Source organism: Myzus persicae, unplaced genomic scaffold, assembly GCF_001856785.1.
Source record: "Myzus persicae strain clone G006 unplaced genomic scaffold, MPER_G0061.0, whole genome shotgun sequence".
Lineage (NCBI taxonomy): Eukaryota > Metazoa > Arthropoda > Insecta > Hemiptera > Aphididae > Myzus > Myzus persicae.
The window spans coordinates 132,166-145,931 of NW_019102885.1; positions in this window are offsets into that span (position 1 = coordinate 132,166).

A 13,766-nucleotide genomic window follows, 5' to 3' on the forward strand; every position below is an offset into this window, starting at 1 on the left:
TTTGCGAGTTTTTTTACAGTAAAACGACATGTTTATAAAATAGAAACAAACAATAAAAAAAAAATAGTGGAATTATTATATAGTGCCAGTTGTGGACGACTTTATGCAAATTTATTATTTGTAATAACAATAATTCTGCGGATGACATATTGAAATGGTAATTTTTATTCAAAACCAATGTTGGATTTTTATAGAGAATTATTATTACCATTAAACCAAAAATAATATAATAGTACATATATGCAATACATGATTTACAAACAGTACAATAGACGTACTTGAATGGATATTATATTCTAATCGTAAAATTATGATTTATACATTTCTCTTTTTTTGTCAACTGATACAAACAACAATGGTACAAATTGTTGTCCTTTTAAAAATATTTTATGTCCCCACCGTGTTTTTGGTCAACCACGTTTTATGGAATGATTGTTCGGTTCGTATACATCGAATGTTTATAAAAGAACCGAAATATGATCGATGAGAACGTATGCACTTCGTCGCTTCATCAAATCCTAGTCACTTTGATGTACGAACAACATCGATTTTGGACAAGAGAAAATAATATTGTGTTTTTAAAAATCACCGATTCCGAGGTCGAATTTGTTCTTTTATCTGCTGCTATAGTACTTCGATCAAGTCATCCATCTAACGCTCGTCATTCGTACAAAACAATATTATTTAAAATATTATACTATCATTTAAATTTTAAATGCTCAACTGTGAAAAACCATTTGAATAATAATTGATACTATAGTAACGGACGGCATTGATAACCATCGTATTTCTCTAATTTTACAACAATCCATATAATTGTGCACTACAATACTACAATTCCGCACACCTTGAGTTTGTAGGATGACTAGTATTTATTTTGGAGTTAAGCTCCATTTTTATGTTGAATATGAAATTATGAATAAAAAAAAAAAATCTAAAAACGTTAAAAAATTTCTAATTATCCAATGTTCTTTTGTAATGACTTTAGATTATTATTATTATTAAACCGTTAATGGATACATTGAATAACGTATTTACATATTTTAAGACTATAAACTATAAAGACTATAAATCTTATAATTTTGAAATTTTAGAAAAATAAAGATATAACAATATTGTGTAAATATGTAATATATATTTACAAAGAACAGCATTTTCAGTGTCAGAACGGAATATTAAAATTGATTTTCTGCTTTCGTTTGATTCTATTCGCAGATCGTTAAAATATTAGACTGCTGAAGTATGTATGCCGACTGTGTTATTTTACTGCCAAAATATTCTATTCTATACTGTATACATATTATTTGTAATGCTATTTCACCGGCTTTAAGAACAACAGGTCGTATCGTTTATTGCGTATCATATTGTATGTTTTTATTTTCATTTAATAGTAAGATGGGAAATATAATAAATAATTGCACGCAATTGACACGCGTATTTATTTCACATCAAATTGTATGTAATATCCATCTATAAACACACTTATTATACAGATGCTGAACAAAAGCGCAACTAGGGGGAGGGCTTAAGCAAAATTACTCACATGCCACCAACGCTGGGCAAGTTAATGATATTTTTTAACTCAGTTAAGTTACTTTAAATTAAAATCTAAATAAAGTTAATAATTGTAAATTAATTCAAAAGTGTCTATTAATTTAATTAAGTAGAAATAAGAAGTTGACCAAATGTTAATATTAAATACATTTAAAGTGAAGTTAATTCAAAAAAAGAATGAAGTTTTTATACAGGTAAAATTTAAATAATATCTAATTACGTAGAGTATTAATTTGCATAAATGACAAACGTTTTACAGTCGTAATAATTATCATAGGCGTTTACAATATTTTATACGAAATATAAAATTATAATAATTGAAATTGAAATCAACTTAACTTGTTTAAATGTAAAATTAACTCAGTTGATTAAAAGTTAATTTTTTGAACTCCTTAGGTAATAATTAGAGCTAAGATTTTGGTGACTTTTGAATTTTTCTCTGTAAGTACAATTCTAACCAAAAACTAAATTTGTTTCGTAATATAACAATTTAAATATGTAATTTTTATTTTACATTTTTTTGTATTTTTAAGATAATTTTTACGTAATATTTGTAATATTTCAATATTTCATTTTGTGTGTTTAAACTAATTTTTGTTTATTTTAAGCTATTTTAATATGTGTTGTAAAGGTTATCCCGATGTGTACCAATAGGCAATTACCTACTCCAGTCCATTGATATTGAAAAAGTAATATGATTAATTGTCAATGTACCTGATAACATTAAATATTGAACGAACCCATAACTATTTGGGTATACAATAGTAGCTTTAGTAGTGAAATCGACACGCACCTATGTGGTTCTACCGATCTCACTGTTCAAAATGCCAAAACTTAAGTCAACAGCAGAAAGCCGTTTACGTAGTTTTGTGAGCGAGTTTGGTGCCGATATTTTTTCTACTTTATACCGTATGGTGCTTTTTTGTAAAGTTTGTAATGTTGCAGTTGACTCCGAAAAGAAATTTACAATTCAACAAACAGATCAGTCGAGACAAGCATGCTCGTGGAATTCAACGAAAACTGAATAAAGTGGCACAAAATAATCAAGACAATCAAGTACTATTATCTAATTTAACAAATAATAGTGATCAATCGTAATTTAATTTAGAGCTTTGTGAAACATTAATAGCAGCTAATATTCCTCTTGCTAAATTAAATAACACAAATTTTAGAAATTTTTTAGAAAAAAATATAAAATTTAAAATCCCAGACGAGTCTACATTGCGTAAAAATTAAGTTGAAAAATGCTCGTCATTGGTACCCCGAAAGCGGAAAATTCATGAAAAATATTTTTGTTATAATATTCTGATGTCTAGAAAAAAACAAACGATTCAACTATTGCAAAAGCTTTGGATAAAGCCATGTTTACATTATGGCGTGAAGGAATAAAACACGATTATGTCCTCATTTTTGTATCTGATGCTGCCCCATATATAGTGAAAGCAGGAAGAGCCATTTGCACTCTGTATTCAAAAATGGTGCATGTTACCTGTGTGGCGCATGCAATTTATAAAGAGTTGCGGAAGAAATAAGATCAAATTTTCATGATGTCAATAAATTTGTAAGTTGCGTAAAAAAAATATTTTTAAAATCACCATATCGTATACAAATGTTTAAGACTCTTGCTCCAGGAATTCCATTGCCATCCGAACCCGTAATCACGGGGCACCTGGCCAACTTTAGAAATTTTTTTCGTCAATCGCATTCATCATCATATTTAATATTTTTTCAATTGTAATTTTTACAAATGAAACGAATTCAGCTCGTATTAAATATTAAATTCTTTTCAAGTGTAGTTGACCACTCGTGAAAACGGTAAATAAGAGTATTTCTTACTATTGTAGCCCTTATTGTATTATAGGATTTCAACTTTGAATCCTTCAAAGGAAAAACGAATAAACGTGACTGCAATACCAGTTAGCCACCGGTAAGACACGAAACCTTCACCCCTTATCGCCCCTACTCGTCATATTTTGAAAAGCAGGACCAATCGTTTGTGGTCCATTAGACGTGGGTAACACAAATGTGGTATAATCGTGACGTGCATGACGTAAGTGCGTAACTACTGAGTGCCCGCAGACCACCGCTACGCGTGTAGGGGTGGGTGGGCCCACGTACATTTAGAGCCACTGTTGTGCAACTCTTTTGAAGAGACAGACACATAAAATTGTATACATCATCGACGATTTGCTATTGTGCATCTATACTCATTTTATTAGATTGTATTATGTACGGAAATAGTCCATTACATTATTCTCCGCGGAAACATGAAAAATCAGGCGCTTAAATACCTGGGTATGCAAATAGCTGAACCACTTGTAAGTCTTAATTTTTTTTTGAAGGTGTCGTCGATGTACGGATATGTTTTGGCCAAACAAGTTCTCCGAAAGAAAACCTCTCTAAAGACCACGGCAGTAGGAGGGGTAAGTGCAGCCTAAAAGAGTTAGAACTTAGAATATAAGTAAATGGGTCTTTTTCACATTTATTGTCTGTACATTATTATAGGATACTACTGATTATTCTTTTTTATGTCTAATTAATCGATTTTAATCAACGGGTAATTAATATAGCCCGGGGTGCAGTCCTTGGCTAATGACAATTTTTTTTTACAATTATCGCATAATATAGGTACACTTATTTATTAGAATCATTATTAATATTTTGCAGTGATAATTAAACTACTTTTTCGTTGTAAGCATGTAACGCATTCATTAAACCCACGAAATCATTACGAGGAGGTCGATATTGGATGTTTCCGACTATCGCCAATAAGTTATATAATATCAAACCAGTAATTAATTAGTTATAACTTTATAAGCTTATGACTTAAACATTTTTTAGTATTTACATTTTAAAGTTTGTACTTGACACAATGGTTTCCTATAAAATGCCAGTTCACAACTCTGCTATTCTAAACAATAAAATACCATATAAATATAATTATTACAATATTACTATATACTTACTCGTTCAAAATTCGATAGGTACGTATAAAAAATTTAGGAAAATTAAATAAAACATTAAATATTCAGAACAATATGTCGTAATTCGAGAGAGTAAAAAAACAAACAAAAAAGGCAGACATTGGTAAAAATATTGATTTTTTTGAAAAAACTTTGTTTTCTTACTTAAAATTATATACATATAATAATATTTCCTAGCTTTGACACTTAAAAACTTCTTGAAAAAATAAGAGCGTTCCTATATATATATTATAATACGTATATTTAGACTACCTATATAAACAATAAAAAAAATATATGTCCCTTTATACTATTATGACTACACACATAAACATAAAATCATAATACAATAATACACGCCTTTCGTGCGAGTTTATTCCGTTTTCGTTTGTTTAAGACTCGAATGGCCGGGTCACACAATTATATTAAAGTATTATAGTCTGTGCGAGGTTATGGCGGTAAACAGCTGATGTCCCCGCGGCATATTATACGAGTCAATTTAGGACCAAAGGTGGGAAACCAGTCCGCGGACAATGGGACCGTTTAGAATGGGGTGATGATATTTGGAACAGAGCACCGGGAAAATATATTATATTATGTTATATTATACTCGTATGCACCTATGCACCGAGCGTCGTTGAATTATATTGTTTTGATTTAAATTCGTATTTTTTTTTTTTTTGGCCTCCTCACAATTTATTTCATTATGCCCCGCAGCAGTCAAAACGGTCTCGTAAATATAATTTCATTGCTTCGCCATAATATTGTATGTACAAAATATTATTGTATTAAATATTTCGTACGACAATATCGTATAATAGGTACGCGTATCATGGTTGGTACCTACCTACACCTATATTATATTTCTATACAATATGTGCGATGTTCGATGGCCACGAAGAGTGATGAGCAAAATGTCGTCTTGCCATATTCATAATATTATATTATAATATATTATTCTTTCGATCGAGCAAACGCGTTTCGTGGTGAATGTTTATTAGTATAACTCTCGTCTGTGTTGTATAATTTTGGGGTTCTTATCGTCCGGATACCGCGATTTATACGTGTTATTATACATATATTATATTATTTACATATTTGTGTGAACGAGTATTTTACAAACGTCGGGAGGCGAAATTCAACTTATAAACAAAATATATATTACTTGCAGACTCGCTTTTATCCGATCGGGCCACATTTGAGTTCATTTTTATTCATGTTAAATAATATACGACTTATATCTAACGTCGAATGCACTCCGTAGAAAATAGTACTTAGAATAATAATATAATATCCTCCGAGTAATCGTTGATATTGTCCATCTGCATTTGTCGAGATCTGCGAGCAAGAATACGGGCCGCATTTTAAGGAAAGTTGAAAACTAAAATTATTTTTATTTCACACATAAAATATTTTTAAATCACTATTCAAAATACTTGTTTTTGAACACCGACTTACGGTTGTTTAAGTTAAAGTACTCGTTGCGATAAAAATGTAACACTACTAAACGTGTGCTTAAAAAACATAATTTCTATGGACTTAATGTTTGAGTTTTTTCAATTCAATACTTGATTATAGAATAGTGTTTTTTTATTGTATACAGCAAAATTAAAACAACGAAGTTACAGTGGTCGGGAGCAACACGTTTATCTACCTAACTATATCACACCGAAGTCCTTAACCAATGACCGCTCGCTCGGGACAAAAGTTTGGCTACTAGCCAAATATAAACAAATAATTATTATTATGTTATATTCTCTCACGTTTGACAACGATAACAGTTGCTCCACGACGGTTTCTCCGATCGAATTTCCCGGCACACATTATTACAAAAATAATAATGATGGCCGCTGTACATGGCGATAATAATGGTATATAATATACTTCTGGCAGTTTTTTGGGCGGTGTTTGTACGGGGTGCGGTCACGGGCGGACGTGACATACTCTCGATCGTGCGCCGCGAATATTCGAAAACGGCCTCAGGACTTATGCAATAATAATGCAATAATATCGTCGTATATATGTGTGTACTACGTTTTATATTATTATTATTATAATGCGATTGTCGGACCGGTCAAGCGGATTGTTGTCCGATGCTGCGGCATCCCTCGGGGGTACGTTTCGCCCCCGTACGTGATGTCCACCACCACACATCGTAAAAACCCGCGCGATAATAATAATAATTATTATTATTATCGGTATTGCCGAGCCCGGGAAAACGTGACCGGACCGTAATCGGCGCAAAGGTTTTACCGAAGGGCATAGTTTCCCTCGGCCGCGTAATTAAAAAAATAAAAAATTCCGCCCAAACGACCGATAAAACATACGTAGAGTTTTCCCCGTCGTCGTAGCCTGCCTCTGGCGCTTTTCAATAATAATATTCGCCGAGAAAACTCGCTCGAACCTTTGGTATAACCGCGTGGAGTACCTACGGTCGGCCAGGGTAAACGTTTTAATTATTTTCGTGCGACTTAATCGAATAAACGGCCCTCTAGAGGTTACATAATTAAGTCGTATTTTTTTTTATGTATAATTAGTAATTACATGCATATGTAAAATAAAAACGAAACTCCGGGCACACGTGTTTCGATAGAGTATAAGTCTTGATAATAATTTTTTTTAGTTACTCGACACTCGAGTGCACCATAAAACGCGCAGACTTTTGATTACCGTCGACACTAGATCAATTTATTATGCAATATAGATAAGTGTGCTTGTGTTATGAACACTAAATTTTTATTTTACACACGATTTAGGTACTTTGTCCACAGATTTAAACCCGAAGGACTTAACCAGTCGCGCCAGAAATAACCTCTCCGTGCCGGTAATACGGAGTACATTACCTGGTCAAATAATGTGTATACGAATATTTTATTAGGTTTACGTGATGATTGAAGAGTTCTCGTACCACAATAATAGTCATAATATAAAATATTGTAAGTCTAATTTAAGTTTGTGTCTCGTCCGCAGTCTTGCGACGACTAACTTGACAGTTTTTCACTAGTTTATTTATTGAAATATTTAATTCGACAATTTCGTACACATATAAATGTATCTAATAGTATATTACCATCATTGCAGTGTTACCCCGTGTTGTAAATTATTATGCGGTGCGGCGAACTGATTAGGCCGATAAATAGCTACCTAGCACAAATTTTATTTCGAGTGAAATTCACAAGTACAAGTGATATCATCTATACTCATACACTAGTGGAGTTGCAGTGTACTGTTGAATAAAGTGACTACGTTTCATAGAATTCCTGATACTGTTACAGAATAATGGTTCCAAATCAGTAATTAAGATTTTTAATGCAAAGCATATTTTAACCAGTCACTCATCAGTAATTCTTATTGTCGATCAATTAATTATGCATTTCTAGCTTTCAATTATTTTAATGTACGTAATATATTGGTAAGTTTATTGTACGATTTGGGTATGATAATTCAATGTTGAATTGGACAAACCCTTATTTTTCATACCTCCAGGTAAAACTAAAAGGTAAGTTCAATAATTGGTTTACTAACCGTACAACACAACGAGTGCAATTGGTACTCATCTGATCCAAAAACACAAATCGTGATTAGGCGCAACTTGTCCATCATGATGTCCAGACACGATTTTAGTCTCAATACGATTCGTTTCTCGGAATGCGAGCGAAAGGCTTTATGACGATACAGTTTTCCGCCATGCCGTCGTCAAAAAAGTTATCAAAACCAATAACATATTGCATTGTGATCGGATCGTCGCGAATTTAGAGACGTTTTAGCCGTTTTGCAGACCGCAAGATTTTACTTGTGTATTTTGAGTATTATCCAAGTTCCAGATAAATATAGGTACATGTTATAATAAACAAACGGAAAACGGAACGATACAGCAGGTCTCGACAGTCGCGCAGATCGGTGTCTCGCACAAGAATAATGAAATAATTATCGTTCGCCGTTAACGGGTGTGTAAAACGACGACGCACACGCAGACCTGCCTGGTGGTCGCCGCAAACAAAACAAACTTACTCTCTGTCCTATATTATAATACCATGTACATTATTATTTTATGCTTTGCGCCACGTAACATATTACCTAAAACGTTCGGTTACTCGACCCTCGACCTCGATGATATCAAGTGAATACTATGCGTGAGTGTGGGTGTGTGTGTGTGTGTGTGTGTGTGTGTGTGTGTATGTGTGTGTGTAGGCAACGGGTACCCACGTGGCCCTCCCCCTATAGAAAGAAAATAGCTTGTCAGATCGTCTATCGGGGACAAGAAATCGTGTTCGAACGTAATAAATCGGATTTCAGACGTCGAATTATAATAATATTATATTTGCCCCGGTGCAGGGCCTCGACACGCCGGTCATTACGGCACTTATAAGCCGCCGACCCTGTCCGCAGGTGGACGCTTGCTCGCGCGATAACCCACTCGTGACGATAATATAATAATAATAATGTGTTACAGGTACGCAATAATACATATATTAAAACAATATGATAATTATTATTCATACGGTACTTAGAGGTGTGTGTGCGTATGTGCGCGCGCGAACCATATGGCGCCGGGCTCGCGCGCGCACACTTAAAACACACACACACACACACACACACGTCGCGTATGGGCTTAATTGCCCACCGACCCTTCAGGTGAGTCATGGCACATTAGCATAAAAAAAAAAAACAAAACAAAACAAAACAGAATACGAAACGTAAAAAACGGAAGACAATAAAAAAAACACGAAAACGGCTGCACGTGTCAGCTTTCAGAGACGATTTGTCCGCGCATTCCGCGGAGTCGACTTTCGGTGGGTTAACTACACGTCGTTCGAGGGGCAGAAAGACCCGGGGGATCGCGTATACGTCTTGGTTTTAACCGATTACCAGCTGCCGAGTTAGGTTATATACATTATCATCGTAGGTACCTACCCACACAATAACATAATAGGTATTGGCGTAATGCGAGTCCGGCGGACAGGGCGGGTTTCCTTTTCGCTTTTCACTTGTTTTTTTTTTCTATATGTATTGATGCGCCGGGACGTGAAAAACGAACGAGACAAATCTACGGGGACGGGATTGGCCTTTTTGGAAAAAAAAAACGCAAGTATATATCTGCACGGTTAATTCTTTAGTGCCCCTCCTCCACCACCACGCCGGAAAAGAGCGTGCTCGACGTTGACTAACTAACAATTGTAGCTGTAACGCTCTTCATTCGGCGGTAAATTGACTAAAAGTATTATAATACTCGATTTAGCTCGCTGACATATGCAGTGCATACGCAGCAGGAATTAAAATATCTCTCCGTTCGATGTGTTCCGATAATAAAAAAAACCAAAGGTTATCTACCTCGCGCTCTCTCTCTCTAAGTTTTCATGACACCCAAATTTCATCAAGTAGAAATAATATTATGACTCATACATTTTTTAAAAATGTACTGATATTTTATCGATGCTTAAAAAATTACACTTTAGTTCAAAATATACTTACTTATTTTCGTTCCCTTTAAATTTGGTTTTTGTCTATACAATTTCAGTTGTACGTATAATATGGTGTATATCAAACCTGGAATTACCAAAAATAACAAATACATTTAGTTATTTTATACTATATTATAGTCTTAAAAAAGTAGGCATTGAGTACCATATCAAGGTGTATTCATATTTTATTTTGTTTAATATTTATAAAAATGTATCGAAACAATAATTTTTGACACTAAAGACAATAATTACCCTCAGTTTGTTGGTAGATAATTTATACGGAGTTAAAGAACTTATAGAAACTAAATTCTTTCAAATTTCGATTTGAATGTAAAGACATTGTCGACAAAAAACTAAATCATTTAATGAACAATAATTTAGGGGGAAAAAAAGAGCGGTTCTCATTTGATGAAACTAAATTAGTACCGTCACAAGATGCACCCTTTAAACGATATTAAAAACTTGAAATATTTTGAAAACATGACATTTAAGTGTTCTTGAGAATTCGAAAATCGGAATTTGAACGAATTCATTATTAAAGGATAAAAAGGGGGTGGTTGCGACCCGCATGCTTGTATTGAATCGCTCCGTGTAGTATAATATTGTATTAAATGACATTATTGTGTTCACTCCGCGGAGTCGACGACAACAATGCCGCAGCTTTTCGAAAATCTTCATTACCCGATTTTTGCTAGCGGGGGACACGTCGTATATTGTTAATTATACGGCTCACGGTCGATTTAATCAAGACCTGTATGCTACTCTCGTGCACACGACAAACGTATGTTTACTCCGTACAAACACAAGTCAAAGGGTTGAGGTACACGTTTGGGAATAAATGCGCATAAAACCATCGGATACGGTATTATTATTATTATTATTACTATTATTATTATTATTAGGTACAACGCCGCGGTGTCGGGGAGGAATCCGCACAAGCATAGACTGCACTGCTGCTGCACAGTGCGACTCGCGATCCGTCGAACAAATATTTGCGTTGAGCTTTATTGTGCACGTAATAATTCCGAAATGCGACGAATGACGCCAACCCATATAATGCGACTGCGCGCGATGTTCACTCGTCCGTCGACTTCGTACACTCGCCATACGACGGCAAGTCATTATTATAGTAAGTAGATTATATTATTATATTATATACATTAGGTAGGCATACACGTGATTTAAGAATAATGCGAAACTAAAATGCATTTCGGAAAACAGTGAACCGAAAATTCACGGAGTGACTATAATTTATTACAGTAATAATAAGAGGGTAGTGTCGCGGGTCGTGTGAGTTTTTGATGTAGTCGGAAAAAAACGATTCTGTTCGTTGAGATGGTCTCTTCATAATATTATGTTTCGCTCATTCCCACTGTAGTTATTCGATTCACTCGGGGGCCGAAATGCTGCAAAGAAAATGCACAGATTTCGATTAGTTTTGGATAACATATATATATATATTATATTAAAAAACAATTACTTAACCAGTAAAAAGACAATTTACAAATATTAGAATTGATATTTGAATAAAGAATACGACACCTTTTGAACAGGAATGTTTTTAATTTAATTATTTATAAGTGCACGTTATAATGTGTGAATTTAATATTTCCGGTTAATGAAATTGCTTAGGTATGGTGTTTTGCACTTGTATAGTGGTGTTTATGTCACGGTAGATAATTTCCAGGAACAACTTGAGATCTTTGATTAGTGGGACTTGGAGAGGAGTTAATAATAGGTGGATATTGAATTTTTTGCGAGATGTGCCAACGTATCCGTAATTTTTGAATTCTTACATTTGAAATAAAAACCATCAATACGAAATCGTAATTTTCGAATATTATAATAGGTTATTATAAAGTGTAATTATTTGCTAGTGTAATTATTATTTATTTTTGTGGTGAATGTTTACCCCCCCCCTTTTTATTTGTGTCTTATAGTACAACTATTGTATTTTTTTTTTTCATTTAGATAATTATACATTCTATAGTCCATACATATTATATTGTATAATAAGCAAAAGGGATGTTTTATTTATATATTTTGATGGCTTGTTGGAGAGGGGAAGAACAATCCAGTGATGGCACTTCGGCGTGAGTTAAGTCTGGTTACACAGACCTTGAGTTTACTTAATTTAATTTAGATAGTCTCGGGGCAATCGACGCTTAAACCTCCCCCGGGTTTTCAGGGTTGGAGATGTACAGTACATTTTGAACACTTGGATGAGTATGATTTTGAAAATGGTTTCTAAATTTAGATTAATCTAGCTAGACTGGTTTGGTGAATTAAGGAATATAAAGATCTGTTTGTAGGGTGTGATTTGAGATGTATGGAGGGGAGTGGGTGGAAGGGCATCAGTTATTATGAGTCTCGGCAATGTCCAGAGTTAAATATCAAACATCCACACGGATTTACCGTTATTTTATTCTACAAGCTATCAATGAACCGTTGTAAATTTTGAAAATCGTATATACTAGCTCTATATACATACGTGCAAACAAACTCACACAATATAATATAATAAAATGATAATTATCATTGTAATGTCGAATTCTACCCCTTTGCAAAATATTGTATTATACAATCTGATAATAGTTTTAGAATACAAGTAAAATGTCGGGTGACGTGTCACGTGACGAATAATATTATTATTATTATTATTATGTTATATTGTAATAGCTCTCATTGATATTCGGATTTAAACGCTCGAATATGGTTTAGCTATTAACGTGGTTTAATTTTTGTTTTCAAAAGTGCTCTGTATTTCCGCGTGTTTAACGTGCTAATCTGTTTCTACATTCGGTCTGAATTCGATTACGGCCAACAGCTTTCGAATTTCGTCTTTGATATGATTTTATGTCAATATACAGTTAATTTAAGTGTGTGACGACGTTGCGCTGGCACAATATGTACGCCCGTCTCGTCGTATAGTAAATCGGCAATTTGCATGCATTAAATTATTGTGTTGAAACTATACAACGTAAACGTATTAGTGTACCCATTAGCGGTGTTCACATTTGAAGTGGTTAGAAGCCGTTTTGTCAGTAAAATTAAATGAGGCGAGACGTGAGCACAGCAATAATATACGCTGCATGTATTATTCGGACGTATTTGTATAGGTGCTCAATAATATTCAAGTCGACTGGTCAGTGGTTAACCGTGGTCATACGTCTCATGAAAACTAAATGAAGCCGATCTGATAAATAGACAGTCAAATTAATTGTTATTTCAGTTAATATACAAATTCACGTAATACGATTAGTATAATAGAACCACGAAAAAAATTGTTTCAAAAAGTCTGAGTTAGTCGGGAGACTAGAGTCCAATCGTTTTTTAATTTGTTGTATACTTATTTTCTGTACAGTACTTGAATTTAATTACAAGTATGTAATAATAATGTAACCTTAATCAAAATAAAGATATCAATAGCTATGTACACGAAAATGTCGACGAGTCTTCTTTCAGTCATAAATATTATATATTATTGCTGGTCACCGCGGTAATCGTAAACAACGAAAGGCCTTATTATAACTATGTTGATAAAATTATATAAAAATATTATATTACACATTAAATCCTTGGGATTATTATTCTGTTATTTATTTGAGTTCAGTGCGGATTTTGCGACCTCATTCTCGAAATTATTCGGTTCGAAAAGTATCGAACTATTCGTTTCCAAAATTCTACACATCTACACCTTGAAAAAAATGTCTGCGATGCCGGCGATCAGCGTTTCTTATCGTACGATTTCTTAAGTCTGACCTCCCTTGCGATTTTCGTCGTACGT